The following is a 22,503-nucleotide window of genomic DNA, read 5'->3' on the forward strand; positions in this document are numbered from 1 at the left end:
GACACAAGAGGGAATAAAAGTCAACATTTCTTTCCCTTTTAACCTTTTTCCTTGCCTATATATTTGTTTGTATATGTTTTACACAGCTCTTAGAGAACAGGATTTGGTTTGTGTTTAAGAGCAGAGATCTTATTGAATACAATTTCTTCCATGACAATAGGACACTGACTTACTGTGATATTACCTATGATCTTGCTGCATTTTTCCTCCCCCTCCCCTGAGATAACCATTGGAACATTAGATTGTATCTGTAACTCTCTGGGAAATAAAACACATCAATCAAAGTTTGTAAATAAAAAAAGCAACCCCCTGAACGTTGAGACTTCTGATTTTATTTTGTTAAGCATCAGAAAACCTGCATGAAGTTATTTCATTCATCCCTATAGTAAAGGACTGGATAGTCAAGAATCCCATAAGACCCTATTTAGAAAAAAAAAAAATAGACAGAAGCACGCTACACCTTAGGAATTTCTTTCATCCCTTCTTACCACCTGTTCCGAAGCCACCATCTGGGATGGATGCTTGTGTGACACTGCTGTATAAGGAGCACAGTGTAAATGGATAGGTGGAAAGCCACCGTGGAGTTCTACTGACAATAAAAAAAGCTGAAAAACTCTTCGCCATTCTCTTGTACTCCAAGAAACCAAATGATGTTTTTTACGGAGTGGTTTAAAGCTAGTCCATTTTCCCCTTTTTCCTCACTCAGTATTGCTGAAGTGACATATGGTTTCCTCCTGAACATTCTTAGTCCACAGCTGAGGGATTTACAAGGATGTATTCTGCCTATGTGTTTGTACAGGCTTGCTTACTCCCATCGGGGCTTCAGAGGATAACTGCTCACTTCCTACAAATATTTTAGAGTCAGAAGAATAACAGAAAAAAATTGAAAAACAAGCAAACAAACAAGAACCACCAACTGAAAAATATTATAAAATCAAAGACCACAAAGAAATTATTTCATTCAAAGAGAAAGCCTTCTCTCTTGACAAAATATTAGCGCCATGACACACCTATACATCACCAGTAGAGGAAGAAAGGATGAAGTATGGTAATACACGAGCAAGTCATGCATTTGAGAATAAATTTTACTTCTGGGTGGCAAGTACCCATTTTGTTGTTGTTGTTGTTGTTTTTTCTTTTTTTTTTTTTCTTCCCCTCATAGCCTTAATAACAAGTTTTTAGGACAGGTACTTTATATGGACTTGCAATATGGACTTTTCACCACATTTGCTGTATTTTTTTCCACTAGCATTTTATCCAATTTTATGTTCTTCTCCCTTCTGCTAGCTAGTTCCCAGTTTTAAGCATTTTTTTTCCTCATCTTTAACCTTAAAGTGTTACCTGGCCAGACTAACCTTTGCATTATGCCTGTGTAGTACAGTAACACTTCCAATTATAGTGTATGCATTTTAGAAATGGAGTAAGATGTCCAACATTTAATATGCAACAGTTATTCTGTAATGAGTTCCTGTGTTGCTACTGTAATCTACTGCAGATTCATGTTAATTCACTGTCTGTCTTTTAAGAAATAGAATTCTCTATGTTGTAAACTTAAAATCTTCAGTTTTCTTTCATCTGTTTCATATAATCCATTTACTTGAAGGGTTACACATCTGAGATGAAATAGACTGGACAGAACTTTTGTAAAGTGTTACAGCAAACATGAGACTTTGGCAGGTGGTGGTACAATAGGTTGGTTTTAGTTGCAATTATGATGTGATTAGAAACATCAAGCCATAAAAAAAAAAAAAATTGCTGTCTTTGCCAAAAAAAAAAAAAATACAGTTAGCATTTTCATAGGCTTTACACAGAGCAAATGCATGCTAGCTGCACCACAACAGTTGGGAATATTTTTCTTCTTCTATGAAGTTTTTCAATTATAACAACTTCCCTAATAATCATTCAATTAAACAGATTTTGCTCAAACTACCTGCTGTTCCAATAAATAAAAAGACTTACCATCTCATTTTATTTTTTTCCCCTATTATTCAGCTAGTCTTACCTAAGTAACTTTGGAAATATGGTCATTTTTTTATTATTATTGAATAAAAAAATCATGTAAGATTATCTAGTACAAACACCTGTTCCATGGCAGAATTATTCATACCTAATTAAGTCCAGATTGGTTTAAATCAGACAAATATATCAGTGGAAGTTTAAGATCTATAAACTTAAGCACTGTGTTTCTGTTTATCTCAACATCAATTACAACAGTCAGGACAGTGAAAAACTGTTTAAATATGCCTTATTGTAGTACTGGGCCACACTGATTCTCCCTCATCTCTCCTCTCCACAATGGAAGGAAACACAATTTCTTCCATGTGATATCCAAAAAGGGACAAAATAATTCAGCCACTATTAATCCATTAGTACCAAGTAGAATAGAAACACTATACTAAATGTACTACAAATATCATTCCTTTATTCATTTCTTAAAATGTTTGTTTTAATAGCAAACTGACCTTGTTGGTTCGCATTCAGTTTGTAACCTACAATAACTTAGATCCTTTTCTCAGGAAATAGTACTACTTCATAGCAAATCCTCAACCTGTATTTCTGCATTTGATGACTTCTACTAAGGCCAGAATATTTTTCAGATGTTTATTATTGTAGTTCAAAGTGTCATAGAAAATTAGAGAAATATTAAAACAACAAACCAAAAAATTCAACCTGATCTTCCAATAGAACAGTAGCTATTCTTGCAACTGCTGGACAGTTTAATGAACTTACTGTATTATAATGGTCCTTGGTGAAATACAAAATACTACCATAACCAGAGCAGAGCAATGAAATCCTTTAGGTGAGACAATTAACATTTAATTATTACTCTTTGCATAGTTACCCCATCAGTTTTGCATCCATCTTAAAACACTTCTTTGGGGAAACACTGGCTTCCCTAACTTACTTGGAAAGCTCTCAGACAAAAAGAAGGGTTAAGGAAGAAGCAGGATAGCATAATAATGAATGTTATACCATCTTATTATATAAGTTTAACTTCATTATCAGAAGTACCTCCTTGATTGTGATATAAAAATATGTTTAGTTTGGAGCACCATAGTTCACAGCACTAGTTGGCAAAGACACTAGTTGGCAAAGAAATTGAAAAGCAAGTCAGACTTGTTTTAATCTTTATACTGATTTGAAAGGGGGTAGAAGCACATCCTGCTTAGTAGCAAGATATTATCATTAATAGGCTCCAGAACAGCATAAAAAAACTAGTAAGACAACATAGTACAGAAAAAAAAAAGCTCCAATTTACAACTAAGTTACCAGATTTTTATACTGCAATTTATGTCATATGTCTCAGAATACACAAAAATAAGAAGTAGAATGAGACTATTAGAATCTTTAAAAAGCAGAAATTACATCTAATTTCCCATAACTACTTTTTTTTTCCATACAGAAATAAACCAGGTGATATGAAACTTACAAGTGGAGAAAAAATAAAAGCTGTCAGAGTAAGCGCATGAGGAAACTTTGGAAAAAAATTGAATATTTCTATCCTTTTTCTTGATACTGAAGACAGGTTAGGTGTCTGGCCCAGTGCACTGCTGTTGTATAATTGAGATTACTCAAACTAAACCAGGTATTCACAACGCAGTGTGAATGGGGGACACCACGGTCTCTCCAAAACACAGTACTAACAGCAAGAAATCCTTCTTATCTTCCTTAGTCCATTTGCCTTTAAAACCTCGCAGGAAATATTGTGGCCTTGTTATATATCGAAAGGATAATGTACTTTGTCAGAGGTACTCTCTTCCCAATTTTAAAAAGGGAATTATCTTTTAAGTACACCTGTAATTATGAGATTGTATGAAGAATAATTATTAGAAGAATATTCATAAGCTCTCAAGGTTTATGAATGCAGAAAAATGCTTACAAGAATACTGTGTTCAGTTTTCAGCTCCTCACTACAAAAAGGATATGGATGTGCTGGAGCATGTCCAAAGAAGGGCAATGAGGTTGGTAAAGGGTCTAAAGAAAAATCCTTCGGAGGAGTGATTTTTTAGAGAAGAGGTAGCTCAGGGAAGAACTTATTGCTCTCTACAACTACCTCAAAGGAGGCTGAAGCAAGGTAGGGGGCTCAGTCTCTTGTCACTTCTTGCTTTGGAGAAGAGGAAATGGCTTCAAGTTGCACCAGGGAGGTTTAGGTTGGATATTAGGAAAATTTTCTTCATTGAAAGGGTTGTCAGACATTGGAACAGGGTGCCCAAGGAAGCAGTCGAGTCACCATCCCTGGAGGTTTTTAAAAGATGCGTAGCTGTGCTTAGGGACGTGGCTTAGTGGTAGACTTGGCAGTGCTATGTTAACAGTTGGACTCGATCTTAGAAGTCTTCTCCAACCTAAACGATTCTATGATTCTAAGAAGTACATAGATGAGAAAGCAAGATTAGTTCTGAGTGAATCTGAAACACATTGCTTATGTCTTTAGACACCATTTTATGTGTAACAGAACAAGCACCCTGCTTGTGCTATGAGAGTGAGCTGCCTAAGGACAGTTCAGACGTGTAGTAAATTTGCTTCTAAAATGAAAAGTTTTAAATTAAGATTTATTTCTTCAAGACCTGCAATGAAGGAAAAACATTCCAAAAAGCTCTGCTTTTTGAGTAAACTTTGCTAAGGAAACCAACCAGCAAAGCAAGATGGCTGAGGATTTTGGAAGAATTATGAGTACTATGCTCTGCCAGACAGCTGCAGGATTAATCACATCCTCGGCAGCTACAGGAGAGAAGTTCTCCATGGAGGTATGCAAAAACTACTTTTTTTTCTTTCACAAACCATCACAGAAAACTTACTTCTTCAATGCCCAAACACGTTTCCAGTCATAGATAGACCTCCATCTATCATGATGAAGCTGATATCACCTTTTTTTAGACTGTTCCTGCATCGGTCTCTACCTATCTCATTTCTGTTTACTACTGTGCACCGTTTACTATTATGTGGCAGTGCTGTGAGGCAGAGACCTTTGTTCTGTAATTACATACTCCATAGCAACATGTAATCTTGGTCTTGATTATGGTTCCAAGGTGCTGCTGTGGCAGGAAAGAAGAACAAAGTGATCTTAGAGCTCTATCTCTGTCTAGGGCCACAGACTCAAATTGGAAAGAACTATTCATTATTTCTGCTGAGTTATAAGTCACCAAGTCTTTTGCAGAAGGTTGGTAATCATAACAATTGTCATTTTACATAGGGCATAGACCAGAAAGGTGTGCTGTGGTTTGGCTTGTTTTTCCTTCCACATTCATATAATAAATTGTGTGCAAAGAAGAAAAATAAGTACTATAATACCCTGGACTGCACATTTGAGTGCAGAAGTCTAGCCATTCATTGCTACCTTAAGTTCTACTTCTGACATGCAGAAAACACATTGGTAACCAAACCTCATTAGTAATTTCCTGAACTCTGAGGAAATCATTTTGAGAAGCTTCCCCTGACAAGACTTTGTAAGCTAAATCAAAAGCCTTTCTGATGAATAACAGTAGGTTTTAGTTATTTCCTACAGTAAACTCCATTCATTTTGAGTTAGACAACAGCTTGCATGTTGCAAATTCATAACACAGTCAAAAATGTTACTGTGGTTTAAACTCACACTTAAGAAAAGGTGTTTCCTGAACTGCTACAGAGATGAGGCCTTTGGTAAGGTTGAGATTACTTTTCTGCAGTGAAATGACTGCAGAAATTACACACACTGAGCTTTAAGGACTCTTGAGCCTTATAAGAATAAGGAAGATATTGCAGAAAGGCAAAATTCTCAAACTCACAAAAAAATTTACCTGTGGAAGACTCATTTGTAATACTTGGTGGCTCATTAGCATACAAAGTTGATGTTCAAATTTGAGTAAATTCTACAAATTAAGAAAAACATTACTGACACTTTAAAATACATTAGAGATGAGTCTACAGAAATATCTTCCAGACACATTAACATTATGTAAAAAGCCTACTGAAATTAATACAGAGAAGTACTACTCAGTACTTCAAATAATTTGCATTCTGTACATACAAAACCAAATAATCCACTTTATAATATGACATAATTTCAGTTGATAACCTAATGAAAATGCAAAATAATTCCAGTAGGTTGAAGAAAAATTTGTGAAGAAATCATTAATGGAATTTCCTCAATGGAAAGCTTTTGTATCTCCCTTACAGAAAGGCTTAAAGACAAGTCATATTGGACAGATGCATTTCAATAACTGTCTTCAGAGACTTAAAACACAACCCACCCTACTTTTTCCAGGAAACCTTGGACAAGCAATATTTTTAAATTGTGAAGCTCTAACAGTGGTTTAGGTAAAATCCAAGTGGACTAGGTCCCCCCCCCCCCACACACACACATTTTTCAGAAAGAAAAATAAGCAACAATTCTTCTAGGGTCAGTCTAATCAAAACAGAAGTTAGAAAAACAAAATCTTTGTTTTTAAACAAAGAAAAAAGAAATAAGATATTTTAGAACAGTGCAGGATGCCTGATGTGCTGTACAATATTTACACCTATGGCCTTGCTGCCAATCTCTATTACAATGGTAAAGTGATTGAAATATGGACCACATTCTTGTGTAAATTTCACCCTGAATGACTCTAGACCATTTATAACCTTTTCATATATTGTCATCTTTATGCAAGTATGATTTGGTTATGATTAATATAATAAAAGGTTATCCAAAGGTTTATTTAAGGACTGGAATACAGAAGCTCATGGTTCTCATTTATTGACTCTTAAACTTGAAATTCCTGCAATATTTAACTTATGAAGTTTATTTATCTATTTGTTCTTAAAAAGTCAGAGCCATACTAAAATTGAAATAACTGATTCCCATATTAGGCACATAACCCGGAACTCCAGCCAAGTGTAAGGAAGAGCTTTTCTGAAATACAGCTTGATTTCAATCATGTGAGTGAACAATGCTGGAAGGTGCTCTTATTTTAAGTCTGTCCCCAGATCATAAGAAAAGCATTTGCAGTTTTATGGAGATTTCATCATTCTCTCTTTCAAAGCCTCATCAGCTCTAGAGGACAAATCTGTCTCAGCCAACCTAGTACTAAAAAGGAAGATGTTCATTTAGTCTATTTAGTCTACCTTTTTTCTTCCCAACATAGGGCAGAAGGGCTTTTGTTTCTGTAGTTACTAAGATATTTCCTTTGAACTTCTTCCAGAATACTTTTATCTCTTCCACATGCACTGACACACTTCCCTGTGAAGTATGTATACATTTGTGAAACCCTCTGTGATTCATCACCAGACCCTTGCTGGATGTAGTAGAGGAAGTTTAGTCCATTGTCAGAAGCAAGTTTCTGACTTGCAGGTTGACATGTTTTAATATTTAGCAATTTATTACTATATATTGACTTCAGAATACTACAAGTAATAGGTTAAGTCAATAACACTTATTCTGGGTTGTGTTTTTTTTTAACGTTATTCAGCAAAGCTGATTCCTTTTTACTAGGTATTTAGCTGCAGTTCCATTCTCTAATTAAAGAGAGCATTATTCTGAAATTACCAATTTAAGAAAAAATGAATTTTATTAATATCTGTACATAAACTCAGGAATTATTAGGATTAAATAGGATTTATTTTTGGGGGTGGGCACAAAAGTCTGTCAATCTAGTTCCTACCATACCTTGACAATATTTATCATTTTTTAAAACTATTTCCACATCAGTTTTCAGAACGGAACCCTTTTTAGTTTTTCTCCAAAACCATTCCCTTTCAACTCACAAAACAAGTTTTCATTAAATGAAGAATATCAACACCCATTCTAAACTGACAATAAACATAGAGGAAAAAAATAAGAAAACAAATACCTTATTTTTTAAATGGTTACTTTAAAAAATCTTTTACATAGAAAAGTGATCTACAACAGCGGTTCTTAAAGTGCAGTTCTTTGAGCATAGATGATTCCTAAACCATTAAGAATTGAGATGTTTTAGTAGTAGAATACAATGCTCAGCCTCCCTCCCCTTACTCTAAGGTCCAGTGCTTCACTTGCTGCTTGACATACAACTGCTTTTTTTGCTACCTGAATTGTTCACTAAAATGCCTAAAATTTTGGTCTATATTGGGAGTCTTCAACACCTGATACCCCTAGTGGTAGGAAGGTTAAATCAAAATGGCGTCGTTTGGGCTAACAACTGCTTTCTAAAGAGAGGGAGACAACAGACTTCTCTTAACAGAGTTGGCACCACATCCAAAAGAGAAAAGGACTTAGGGCTGGAGAGTGCCTCCTTTCTTGCGTGGGTGCAGTAGGTGAAAGGACAAAAATGATTGTATTAATATCATTATAGTGTTACACACAAGTCTATTTTTCTTGAGAAACTGATATCTGGATGAAACTGGAAACCAGGCTGCCTAGGTTCTCATGAAGGCAAGCAAAAGTTCAAAGCACCATAGAATATCCTTAATTGGAAGGGACCCACAAGGATCATTGAGTCCAACAACTGGCTGCACACAAGACCACCCACCCTAAAAATCAAACCGTATGTCTGAAAGCATTGTCCAAACACTTCTTGAGCAGGCTTGGTGCTGTGACTACTTCTTTGGGGAACCTGTTCTAGTGGCCAACCACCAGTGAAGAACTTTTTCCTAATGTACAACCTGAATCTCCCTGATGCAGCTTCATACCATTCCCTCAGGTACCATAACTGGTCACCAGAGAGAAGAGACCACTGCCTGCCCCTCACCTCCCCCTCATAAGGAATCTGTAAGCCACCATGTGGTTTGCCCTCAGTCTCCTCTAGGCTGAACAAAGCAGTGACCTCAGCCACTCCTCACGTCTTCACCTCTAGACCCTTTGCCATCTTTGTAGCTCTCCTTTGGACACTCTAACAGTTTTATGTCTTTCTGCAGCACACAAAGCTACACATAGTACTTGAGGTAAGATTGCACGCACCAGTGAAGAGTAGAATAGAACAGTCACTTCCCTTGACCTGCTATCAATGACATATCAGCTGGGACCTCTCCAGATTCCTAAGACCATTGAAAATCAATTGAGATAGGTCTCATGATTACATCAGCTGGCCCTCTGAGTACGCTGGGATGAGAATCCTGATGAGTCCTGTGCGCTTATACAGATCCAGCTAAAGCAGCAATTCCCACACAAGTTCAGGTTTATCATTACTTCAGTTGCAGTCCTCCAAACTGGGACCCACAGAGCCCATCATCAGTGTTGAAGACAGGTGAAAAAGGCATTAACCATCTCTCTCTACTTTGTCTGCATTCCTATTTGTGAGGTTACCACCCCCAATAAGTAATGGACCAATATTAACTCCAGTCTTCCTTTTGCTGTTAGCATACTTATAGAAAGGTTTTTTGTTGTTGTTGTTGTGGTTTTTTTTTGTCCCCCACAGTACTGGCCAGCTTCAACCACATAAATTTTCTCCCTACAATTGTGCACAGCATCTCTGTGGTCCTCCCATATCATCAAACTTTGCTTCTAGTGACCATATATTTTCTGTCAACAGGCTGAGCATTTCCACCTGGGCACACCTCTCACAGGTGTGCTCATTGCTGCTGGTCACTGACAGGAAATTCAGGGACACTCTACAGCCTGAGACCTGGATGGCCACATGTTCTTTTAGTTCTTTCAAATGTTGTCTGGACATTTGTGTGGGGACACACATACACGCCAGCTTAATCTGTTGATTAAAACTATTCAGGGACCATGAAGTGACATGTCTGTGCACAAGCATAGACTACAGTACAGGGCTCCCATTAACATTACGATACAAAACTCCCACTCCCTTAACCTTAAGTGAGCAGTCTCATTTATGTATATTTTGTATAGTCAGAAAAGTCATATATAGTCATCATATAAAATCATATATATTTATAAGAGTCATATAAAGTCATCATTCAAAAAAAAAAAATCTTGGTTTCAAGACTGTACCACATCCTCTGCTACCATTAAAGATTGCTAGCAATCAGTAAGCTATCAGTAGTGGCAGGTGATCTGCTGCTGATTTTACTGAGGTAACCAGTAAAAATATCCAGCCGTTGAAGCTTTCTATTTGCAATTGTCTAAAGACAGCTGCCTAAATACTGAATGGATAACAGAACAGACTGGTCTTTTACTCAGGGAATGTGGATACTCCTAGACACAAGTGTCTTTGACAGCTCAAGATAGATATACATGATACTACAGTTCTTTCTCATAGGAACGTTAACAAAAGTTTAACCTCTTTGAAGAGAGTAATAAAGGAATTGCAATAAAGACTTGTCTAAAGTTATGCCTGAATTCACTCACCACCTGGTATCCCTAACTATCTAATAACCATTGTTAAACATTGGGGGAGTTTAAGTTATAAGGACAAATCTAGATGAGGAGGTCATTCTTGATTCCACTGACTCAATACTAATAAATGAACATTTAACCTAATTACCTACCAACTCATCTATCACAGCAGCTACATGAATTTTGCTGAAGACGCCTATCTAATCTGTTAGTAACGATCTGGTAACATGCAATAAGAAAACTTCCAGTAAACCTTTTATTTAACTTTAGTTAATTATGTATACCCATCAGAAATGTGGGGGAGTTATGAAACCAGCAATAGGTAAGACAAATGAATTCTAGTGGGAGTACAGTGAGAGTGGCACCTTCAGATGCTTCACTGCTCTACACCGTTCTTTTATTTGCCTGTGCAACACATCTGCATCAGCTCCAGCAGACTTCCAAATAGGATCCTAATTTAGCTGTAAGGAGTTATTTTAAGCTGACTAAACCATTAAGACAGTTCCCAACATATATTATTTATTAAAATGAAGGCAATGTTTTTCAGAAAATAACAGTGTTCCAACATGGAATAAGAACTGCTCTCTACAGAGAGAGACATTCAGCAGTCAAGATGTGTTGACACAGCTGCAGGACCTGGCAGCTGACCCAGTTTCATATGGCTCTGCTCTTTTCTTCCTCCTTCTTAAGATTTAGGGAAAAGTTTTGGACAGTTTCTCAACTGACCTGACTGTTTTTGCGTGCAAGTTGTTACAAGACTGCCACTGTCTGGCATAGACAGCTTTGGCCACTGTACTTCCAGTAGTGTTATGAAGTCAAACCAATGCCTGTATTTGAATATAAAGTTGGTTGTTAGCACATGACTAAGTCAAGAGTTGCATGAAGACAGATCAAGTAAGATGAAACACAGACGAATTAAATCATACGGGTGGAAGAGAACCATGAGAAACTCATATTGAGTTTGTTTAGCCAGATGTATCATTGGTCTTTTACTTTCCTAAACATGAAAGCCTTTCATGACAGATATACCATACAACTCGAACAGCACCATGAGAGGAGCAGGCGAAGAGGAAGAGGAGGAAAAGGACATATTTCAACACAGACTCACTAGGATTATGAAATGTTTGTTTTAATTCAGTAGTGACCAACCATAACTGTTTTGCCTGGAAAAGCACCAGATAAGAAGTAGCTCTAACAGAGCACATATTTTTAAGACAAATCTGTCTTTCCTTTTTGTAAAAAATGAATAATTACCTTATATGACAATCTCATGCTGCCAAGAGAAGCATAAAGAGACTCCAACAGTTAGACTTTTCCCCAAAGCAAAACTTGTAGTTTTCACCCCTCTTTAAAACTACCCCAAACACTTAACATTGTTGTGGCTTATCTTGGAATAATTTATAGAAGCTCCTCCAGAAAACATTCACTTTTATTACAAGGGGAAAAAGGGCAGAAGTTTTGTTCCTGTACCTTTTCAAGTTTTAAACTATCCCAAATAGGATCTACTGTAAGAGGTGTATTATAATTAAAAGGGGGAAAAAGAATCTTTACTCCTGTTTTGAGTACTGGTTGATGAATTATTCATCCATAAACAACTGGAAAAAAAAGCACTAGAGTAACCATAAAAAGTAAGGTTCAAAGAAAAGATAGGAGGGTTTTTTTAGAAACACTCCCTTGGTACAGATATTAAAAACTTCCTCCATAGCTACCAACTTTTATTTATTAATATTGGAATTTTTTCCTTCCATCATGTTCATTCAGCTGATTTTTGCAACATGTATTTGCAGGAAATTATCTTATTTCTCACACCCTACTCCTTGACAAATATTAAGCCAATAAGATTTGATTTAACAACACTTGCAACAGGTCCTAAAATTTAACCAATAGCATGTCAAGTATTTAATAGATTATAATAAATTTCAATAATAAGGTTATATATTTTAGACACTATTACATAAGCTTCTTTATTTAACAGTGCTATGAAGCAGTTTTTGTCACAACAAGAATCAACACTTTTTCATTGACTTTTGAACTTCTACAATGCAAAATAAACATTCCACATTTGCTACATAACCAGAGCAAAAAAGGTGACAAATTCATAGTTCTCGGCAGCCTTATTAATCCTGTAAACAGATTATTCGGGGGGTGGGGTGGGGGGTGGGGGGGGGGGAGTTGTTCCTTCTGGGATCAAGTGAGAGAGTTAGATGAGTTAGATGTCTCTGAAGAGCTCTGAAAGAAAGTCCTGTATGGCTAAGTTATGTATGTTCTTCCTCACTTGGCAGGTGCAGAATTCCTGGCAGATTGCTAGCCCATCTTATCCATATGTCTACCTGATGGAACATATAAAAAAACATAAGAACCGATAGGAAAGTCAATCATCCCTTACTATAACAGTCTCCCTCAGTCTAAGAATTAGAGATGAGATGCTGTTAAGATGCATGATAAAATGATGTTTCTATCTTTCACTTAGTTGTAAGATAGCTGGGCACACTCCTTCCACACCTCAAGAAAGCATCCTCAAAATCTTCTGAAGTTGGGCCAACAAGTAGTGAGCATTAGGGAGTCTTAGGGCCAGATCTAAGACAAGCAATGAAGCTGATGGCAGCTTTATATCTTAAACAATTTTGCCCATCCTCTACCTCCTCTCCAAGGCCACAGAGCTGGAAGCATTATGGACAGTGGGGAAAAGGAGTAAGAGAAACAACAGATTTGCCAGCAGGGACTCCAGAATCCAGAGTATCTCTTTCACATCGTATTATTTGAAATTATTTTTGTCAGCTTTTTCCTCCTTTTACCCCAGAAGTCTTGAACTGCTAGTCCATACGCCTTGACACAATTCATCTATGCTCAGGCAGACACACATTCTCAAGAGAAAAAGGTAAACAATACTGTATTAATTTGTCCCAGTTTTTCAGAACTATTAAGTCATTTAAATCCATTTCCTATTTGTATAATCCCTAGACTTTAGTTTCTAAAACTTTCTGCTACTGCAAATCACCCTGAGGCTCATCTATGCCTGTGCAGCTCACCTTGAATGCAATATAACCATTCCTTCAGGATCCCCCTCCCCGAAAGACAGTAACATCTCAGTCTAAGGTGAGAGATAGGTGGAATTACTTCCCTCAAATATTTACATTAGATAATCATCTTTTCTCTAACTTCTGATAATGGTCTCTACTCTAGGCTTAGTAATCCAAGCAGAATAAAAGGAATTAGATTAGCAGGAAAAAGATTACCCTGTTCTTCCTAAAGATGGACAGCAGCCCTAAACAAAAATCCAAGATTTATATATTTGAACTACATTTCCCTGTCCCAGTCTCTACCAGAGCAGGCTGTATCTGTCCATCTCCATAAAAAGACATTTAAAAAGTGGATTACCAGGTAAAACTGTATACCTGGGATATTTTCCATACTAGACAGTATGGTATGAAGGGACTATATACCCAAAGAATCTAGATTTGTCTTATGCTCTTGGTGTTTCAGTGGGATTTTGGTAGACTGGGTCACACATAACAGTTTAAGTCAAAAGTCAAACATACCAACATTCTAAAGCTGATGGGAAATCACCATACTTCACAGAACTCACAAAAGAAAATAAATAACCAGTTAGAGAGAATATGCATTCCATGTTAATTTTTAGAGATTTTGGAAGATCAAGAGTATGCCAGATTTTTAATAGATAGGCTTTAGGAAACACTAATAAAAAAAAAAAGTTTATTTTAACAGGGTTTATTTTAGCAGCAGAAAAACTGCTGTGTTTTGTCCCATGAGGATTGCAGTTCTGATGCTTCCTGAATAGATCTCGCCTTTCTAAAATTCTCTTAGCTAAAGCAGTTACAATACAGATTAAAGGCCCTAAAAATAGTAATTCAAAGGATATTTCTGAATTTTAATCTTTCTGATTCCCTCTCAAGGCAGCTAGCATGCAAGAGGACTCTCCTCTCTCTGGAGAGAGGATAAGGAGTGAAGCTGCTCTAAGAAAGCTTATGCCTGGACAGAATGATAATCCTGCAATCATTTTCTATATCTAATGAATCAATATAGCTATTTCTCATGCTTTAAAGTCAGAAAATAGGCTTGAATTAGGACTTCTCTGAACCACCTCCTCCCTTCAAAATGCTAAGCATTAAGACTCCTACTAAAGAAGACATAAGGCATAGACCACCTTCAAATACATAATTAACAAAATACTTTCTCAGGGCTAGAAGTGGTTTCTATATACTAGAGAAAGAGTTTTAAAAAATAGCTTTCATACATAATTTTCTAGGTAAATTGCCTCTATTCCTGGAATTACATATATTTTTTAATTGAAGAGCAAATAATTCAGAACAGTAGTTACTATTAAGGTTATCTAAAAGGACAAACTAAACCTTCATTTAGAAATCTTTAAGGAATGGATAGTACTCACCTAGAATCTATACTTGCTCTTCTTTTCCTCTGCATATGTTGTTTGTACAATGCAAAACAATCCTCTTTCTTCATCTTCACATAGGAGCAGAGAGGTTTTGATGGTTATAACTTATCTGAAGAGTTAATACCTTTCTTGTTGCTAAGAGCAGATATCACAATGTTGCAAGACTGTTGGTACTTTTCTTATTGCCTAAAAAACATCTCAGACAACTCTATGATTTTGAAACTGGAACTGATTTTTTGTTTTTAAATTACACTCCGAAATTGCCTTCTAACTGCCCTTTGATAATTGAACAACTAAGATGATGGATCTAAGGCACTAGAAGACAAGTATCTGGTCAGGAACAATTGTGTTTGAAGACATACCTCTCACCATTGTGAAAGGGACAATTCTGTATAGCAGACACCAGAACCCTTAATAGGTATAAGTTTCTGGAGAATGTGATGTTTTGTGTGGTAGCTTCTGAATCCCTTCTGTGGTAAAGCTTGGTATCTATTTATGGAATAATTCATTTGCCAAGGCCATGATGTCCTGGAACATGTAAGTAGTCTCAGAACAGGTGCTCCACCTTGATTACTTCTCCTGGATTTGCCTCTTCCAGTGTTTGCACCACAACCACTACCCAGACACTCCAGTGATTTAATGAGCAGAGAAACTTTTTCTGTACCAGAGACCATAGTCATTCAGCCAGCCTTGCAGCTTGGGCTGTTATCAGATGGTTTCCTTTTTCAGACAATATACCAAGCAATAAACATAGCCTCATACATTGGGTCCAAACACCACAAAGATCTACCACTTCAGCAGTATGAATATGAAGTATCAAAGCCACAACAATTTCATATGGAGAGAATAATTTCCTTACATGTTGACTGATTATTTTAATTATTATACTGAATATTATTAGGCAACTACTGAGAATTGATTTGGTTTATCTGCTTTACCTATATGCTAAATACACAAGTGAAGTTCCAGTCTTTCATCAGAACCACATGCTCCATTTATGACAACTTGGTTATTTTTGGATCTTTTCCAGTCTATGCATCTTGATTTTACAATTACGCTGCTGCTTTATATAGATCTCATTTAGTTCTTGATGGACTACAGACATCCTGCTTGCTAGCCTATTATCTAGCTTCTTAACAGTTGCACTTGAAACCATTATTTCAGATGCACAAATATAGCAGTTAAGTCAACTCTTTCTCCAAATAAAGTTTTAACCTACCCTTTCTAAAACTACTTATTCTAAATACTTGAGAAACATTTTCTAATTAAAGAAAATAAAATACTTTAAGAACTGGACAGGAAGAGACAAATAGGCCGAAAAATATCTGTAGATACCTGTATATCTACAGATATGTTTAGCACGTCAAACTGAAAGGTCCCTCAAATCCAATGCCTGCACAAAAAGGGACAAAAAAGAAAACAAAAACAAAAACAAAAAAACACACACAGCCAAACATAACATAGCTCTAATTTTTGAGAATTTCTTCTGTGGCTGGAATTTACTGTCTACCTGTTGGAGTTTCAAGAGATAAAACCAATAACCTTAAGCTAGAAAGTCACTGACATAGGTTCAACCAGAAGACAGGTCATAAGTTTTGTTTTCTGAACCACACTGAACCAAGCATTCTGTTTACAAGAATTGTGCTCTCATTTCTGTTTGACAAGAGAAAGCAGATACCAACACGAGTAGTTTTTGAATTAGTTTTCAAACCAAAATAATAAATTATGCTAACTATAACATCCAAATTTATTTTGTGAAACATCCTATTGTTCCAAAATGCCAAGGGTTAATAGCAGCTGTACAAGAGGTTATGAGAATCTTCATATAACGTAAGTTTAGGCTGTAAAGAATCATTTGATATGATTTTTTCAATAAGAAATATGGCCATTTGTGAAAGGAACATTTATTAAGATGTTGCTTACAACCACAAAACCAAAGTGACCTCATCCTCCTGAGGAACACGTTAGGTATCACCTTAATGACACACATCACTGATGCAATTGCACTAATGGATGTAATTCCCATTAAATAAGAAGGAAATAAGGAATGGGAGATAAAGGTAGCCCTCAAATGAATACTTATCAAAGAATAACAACTACTTTTATGCTAGTTCATATCAGCTGCCACCTTCATCTACTGGTTATAACTAGGTACAACCATACCCCACCCCTTGTTTTTTCCTAGAGTAACCAAAGGTTTTAATAATAAATAATGAACATTTTTAAAAAAAAAAAAAAGAGCTTACATGAAGTCAAAAGATTTTTATTTTTTTTTTTCATTTTTCTGGAGAAAGCAGAGGATGAACTGCAGTATTATTCTTTGACGGTGGAAAAAAAAAAAAAGGCTTTAGTGTCAATCCTCAATAAAGTTACCTGGTCTACCTCTGCCCTCTGGTAACCAGCCAAAAATGACTAACAGAAGATTTAAACAAGAACGCATACTATGAAGTACTTTATTTCATAACTCTGAACCAAGTTGCAGAAGACCACTACAGCAGATGAGACGAGGAAAACAGTCTCAAAAGTCTTACAACTTCATTCACTGAGAATACTGAATTCATATCCCAGTAGCAAAGCATCACTCTGTTTCTGCCTTGTACTTTTAAAGAGTAAAATTAAAATCCAAATTAAAATTAAATCCAAATTAAATCAATTTTTTGTTTGAACATTGTTTCATTGTTGCCTGAAGTGGTTTGGAAACATCTCCCAGTATATTCTGGAGCAGTCATTCATAACTGAAGGCTCAGGAGCATGGCTACTTCTACAACACAGCTCTATCATATATGGAGCTCCACAGTGAAGAATAAACTATCATTTCTAAAACCTTTTTTTCTTTCATTAAAAAAAAAAAAAAAAAACACAACAACAACACTGGAATCTTTGGTACCACCAGCCTTTTTCTGGTGCACAGCCAGTAGTACATTCAGTGTTACAGACCAAATGAGTCAAATCACAAGTCTTGCCTTATTGTTTCTGAAATTACGAATTTTATATCCATCAGCTTCAACAACATCAAATATGGACTATCTTAGAGCCCTGTAGTGGATTCACATGCCAACGTTTTGGTAGTGGGGGGCTTCAGGGGTGGCTTCTGTGAGAAGAATCCAGTAGCTGCCCCATGTTAGATAAGGGCCAGTTTCAGCCAGCTCCAAAGGGACGTGTTGCTGGCCAGAGAGAAGCCAATAAGGAAGGTTGTTGAGGTCTCTGTGACACCATGTTTAAGAAATGGAAAAAACTTCCAGACAACTACCACTGGGAGAGTGAGGCATGAGAACCAGCCCTGCAGCCCCCCAGCTCAGTGCAGCAGGAGGACAGCAGGTGCTCCAGGCACGCAGCAGCAGTTCCCCTGCGGCCTGTGGAGAGGCCCCTGGTGGAGCAGGCTGTCCTCCTGCAGCCCATGGGTCCCACATGGAGCAGATCTCCATGCTGCAGCCCGTGGAGGAGCCCCGGTGGAGCAGGTGGATGTGGCCTGGAGGAGGCTGCGGCCCATGGAGAGCCTCTGCAGGAGCAGGCCCTGGGCCAGAGCTGCAGCCCATGGAGAGGAGCCCACACAGGAGCAGGGGGTCTGGGGGGAGCTGCTGCCCGTGGGAGACCCATGCTGGAGCAGTTTGCTCCTGGGGGATGGACCCCATGGTACGGAGCCATGTGGGAGCAGTTCTTGAAGAGCTGCTGCCTGTGGGCAGCCCCCACAGGATCAGTTCAGGAAGGACAGCATCCCGTGGGAGGGACCCCACATGGAGCAGGGGCAGAGAGTGACCATGAAGGAGTGCTAGATGAGAAAGCATTGACTGACCACAACCCCTATCCCCCTGTGTCTATTGGGGGGGACAAGTTGGGAGGAGGGAGAAGTTCGTTTGCCTTTAATTTCTCACTGTTCTAGTTTGATAGTGATAGGCAATAAATTATATTAATTTACCGACATTGAGTCTGTTCTGCCCAAGACAGTAATTCTTGGGTGATCTCCCTGTTGTTATCTCAACCCTTGAGCCCTTCCCATCATATTTTTACACCCCTTTTCCTTTGAGGAGTGGAAGTGAGAGAGTGGTTGTGGTAGAGTTCTGCTGCCCAGCAGGGTAAAACTACCACAGAGCCTACCAACAGAAACTAGGGTATTTTTCAAATACAAGAAGAGTATTACGTACTCCTTTCATCTACATCTCAGGAGTTTAATCTTGATCATCTTTCCAAAGGCAGGATAAAGGAATTATGAGAACAGTATCATACATTTTGTAATGAGGAAGTATTAATACCAGCTGTGAATGTATAGTTAAAGAAGTGAAATACCAGAACCTATTTTTCTTTTTTCCTTTTCATAAAATAAGGATTCAAATACTTTTCCCCCCATTGCGACTTAAAAATGTTTATGAAAATATAAGATTGAACATGATTATGTATCATCTGACTTAACAGAATAATGGTTTCTCAACCTAATAAGGTGAACAGTAAAAACATAGTTGAAGTTCCCATCTCATTCTTTGATTTAAACCTGAACCTAAAACCGATACATTGTCACACTCTGGGGAAAGAAATAGAAAATTAATCTTCCATTGCTGTTATGCCTCTGTTAGCAGCAGGATATGAGGTCACACTGCTGCCTCAAAAACAATCGCTCAGCCTCCTTCACCAAGTGCTGCATTCCTGCAGAGTATGAACAGCTTGTCTATGAAAGAAACTCTGGAAGCAATGGCTCTATAAATGCCTGGCCTGTGCTGTTAATAAGGTACAACAGCTGGCAAAAGGTTCTGCAGATGACTAAAGGCTATTGAACAGTAGTTTTCCAGCTTTTTAAAATTGTTCTCTCCCCCACCTTTCCCTTAGAGTTCACCCACAGACAGGAACAGATACAGAGAGAACCGTAAGTTCTCAGGCTGCAAGGTGCAAGATATAAAAACAAGGATTTAATGCCTACTTTCCTCCCTGCTGTCATCCTACAAGATGCAGGATATTGGGGGGGGGGGGGGGGGGGGGGGGGGGAGGTGTCCATAGGAACCTGCAAAGCAAATACTGCAGCTACTGGCTCACTAACAAGGCTGGGTAGCACTTGAATACCACTATTAAAACCACCCTCAAAATTACTTCTATTTCTTCTGCAAGGTACACAGTATGTCTATTTTATCAAGCCGCTTCTGTGAAAGGCCCGTAGGGAAGCCCAGAACAGCAGCTGTGACCGTGTTAGACTTACATAGCCCAAGTTCCTCCTTCTTCCTTTAAAAGGTTTCCACTTATCACCCTCACTGCAGCAGAAGTTAGAGGTCTGTGCAGCTGGTAAACAGTCTAATATTGGCAATTTCCAACACCATCACTAAAACTTTTAGCTGCTAGGACTTAACAGCACATCTTGCAGACCATGTCAAAGAGTAAACAGGAATAGATAAGAACATGAAATCACCAAATCTGATTTCTCCCCACAGCCAAGAAAATAGGTGTTGTTTTTTTTTTTGACATCTGAACCAACACAAAAGCAACGATAAATACAACACAAAAGCCTTACAACAAGACTTTTATGTCTAAGAAGGACATAAAGGAACACAAACTTACATAATTCTAGAAAAATAATAAAACTTTGCTTTTTGTAAATCAACACCCAGGCTTCCCTTCCTGTCCACCAACCTGAGAGCTGGTCCAGGCTTCCCAGCCGTCAGTGCCAATGGCTAGTATTTTCCTTTCTCAAGTTTCTAGTCTTCATGCAGTTCCTTCTCTGTTTGTTCCCAGACTCTCAAATCAAACTGATTCTCAGATGAACCATTTTGGTCCAATTCCACAAATATCACTTTCCCACTACTCTAATTAAAAAATAAATAAGTAAATTAAAAAAAAAAAAAAAAGAAATCCCCTCCCCTCCAATTCCAAATTTCAAACCTCTTCTCCAGAGCTGTCAGACTCCCACCTAATCCCCTAATGAATCCCTTTAGCACTTTTCTATCTGCAAGGAGAAACCAAGGAAGCTTTGTGCCTCACAGTCTGGTCTTTAAGAAAGAGATGTTACATTTCTAGATCAATTTAAAGGATATAATTGTATAAGCACAATTTAATAATTATGAGTCATTGTGGATATAGAAAAAGTAAATCATGTTAGAGAAATCTGGTTACTTCTAAAAAACATTATCGGCCTAGATAAACCAACAAGCTTGACATAGCTGGATTTTTAAAAAGGTTCAGAGGAAATTCAGAATGATGGATCGTTGTTATCATTAAAACATTTTCCATGTGAGTGGAGTAAGTTTTTGTTAAAAATAGGCTTCAAACTTTTCTCCAATGTCAAGCACTTGTGACTCTGTTCACATCTGAAAGTCAGTTTTCTTAAATCTAACTCTTTCCAGTCCTTGGCCTTTTTTGTTTGTTTGTTGTTTTTTTTTTTTTTTTGGGGGTGGGGGGGGGGGGGGAAAGAACCTTCTTTTTCCTACAGAACTGTAATAACTTCAGTGAACTCCACATCTGATGCAGTTGTCTGCCTTCAGGGATCAGCAGTACTAACATACTAATCATTACTCAGAAAGACAGCAGATTGGAAGGAAAACAGAAAGGCAGCTGCTGAGAAGCAAAGTCCCACGGGGTTGTAGATTAACACCAGCAGATTTTCATATTTTATTCAGTGGTCTAGATAAAGCTATAATAAGTCAGATCATTAAATTTGCAGATGATACTAAAATAAGGGGAGCATTTAAGACTCGGAGGAATATAAGTATAATACTGACGTTAACAAAACAGGATCAGAGGTGAGATAGGAAATTAAATGAGTATTCATTTAAAGTAAGGAAAAGTGACACTCTTCAGTAAAAATAAGGCCCAGGATACATACTGAGACAACTTAAGCTATACTGAATTAATATGCACAGAGAGTTACAAGTTCTATTTTTATTACCATTCACATGCATAGTCTTAGATGATAGTAACAATACATGGTCCCTACTCTAAACGGATAAAGGATTAATGCAGATAAAATAACAGTCACATAACACAGTAAGCCTAGATGCATATTCCAACAAGTATATTATATTCCAGCATATTCCAACAAATGCTCCAGAGGACTGTAGCCCCCAATCAGTCTTTAGCAAGATTCACATGAATGACTGTGGACACTATTACCACCATCTGTGGCTTTCTAGTAATACCCCCTCTGTAAATTTGTTTTTGGTTGCAGGCTACATCAAAATTCTACAGATAATTCTTGAGAGCATAAGTCCTCAGAATATATATATATATGTATATATATATATATATATACACTCTTCATACAAGATATATGAACAACTTATTTCTAAGAAAAGAGAAAACCACCAAATCTTTAAACCTCTCTCAACATTGCATAAGAATCGCAGAATCATCTAGGTTGGAAGAGACCTCCAAGATCACCTAGTCCAACCTCTGACCTAACACTACCAAGTCCTCCACTAAACCATATCACTAAGCTCTATATCTAAACGTCTTTTAAAGACCTCCAGGGACGGTGACTCAACCACTTCCCCGGGCAGCCTATTCCGATGCTTGACAACCCTTTCAGTAAAGAAGTTCTTCCTAATATCCAACCTAAAGAAGAACAGTCTAAAAGCAAAGAAAATAGAGGGAAAAAAAATGCAGAAGAAAGGATAAAAAAAAAAAAAGAAAACAAAGCCAATCGAAAACTAAGAACAAACCTCTAAGCAAGCTAAAGGACATAATCACAGAATCGTTTAGGTTGGAAGAGACCTCCAAGATCACCCAGTCCAACCTCTGACCTAACACTAACAAGTCCTCCACTAAACCATATCACTAAGCTCAACATCTAAACGTCTTTTAAAGACCTCCAGGGACGGTGACTCAACCACTTCCCTCGGCAGCCCATTCCAATGCCTAACAACCCTTTCGGTAAAGAAATTCT

General features: G+C 37.5%; 1 long non-coding RNA gene across 1 annotated transcript in view; it reads right to left on the reverse strand.

Moving 5' to 3' along the window:
• LOC308190058 overlaps nt 1-22,503 on the reverse strand; it is a 40,249-nt gene that overhangs the window by 6,802 nt on the left and 10,944 nt on the right. The gene's annotated exons all lie outside the window — the stretch shown is intronic.

This window comes from Anser brachyrhynchus (genome assembly GCF_964034855.1).
Source record: "Anser brachyrhynchus genome assembly, chromosome: 2".
NCBI classification, from domain to species: domain Eukaryota; kingdom Metazoa; phylum Chordata; class Aves; order Anseriformes; family Anatidae; genus Anser; species Anser brachyrhynchus.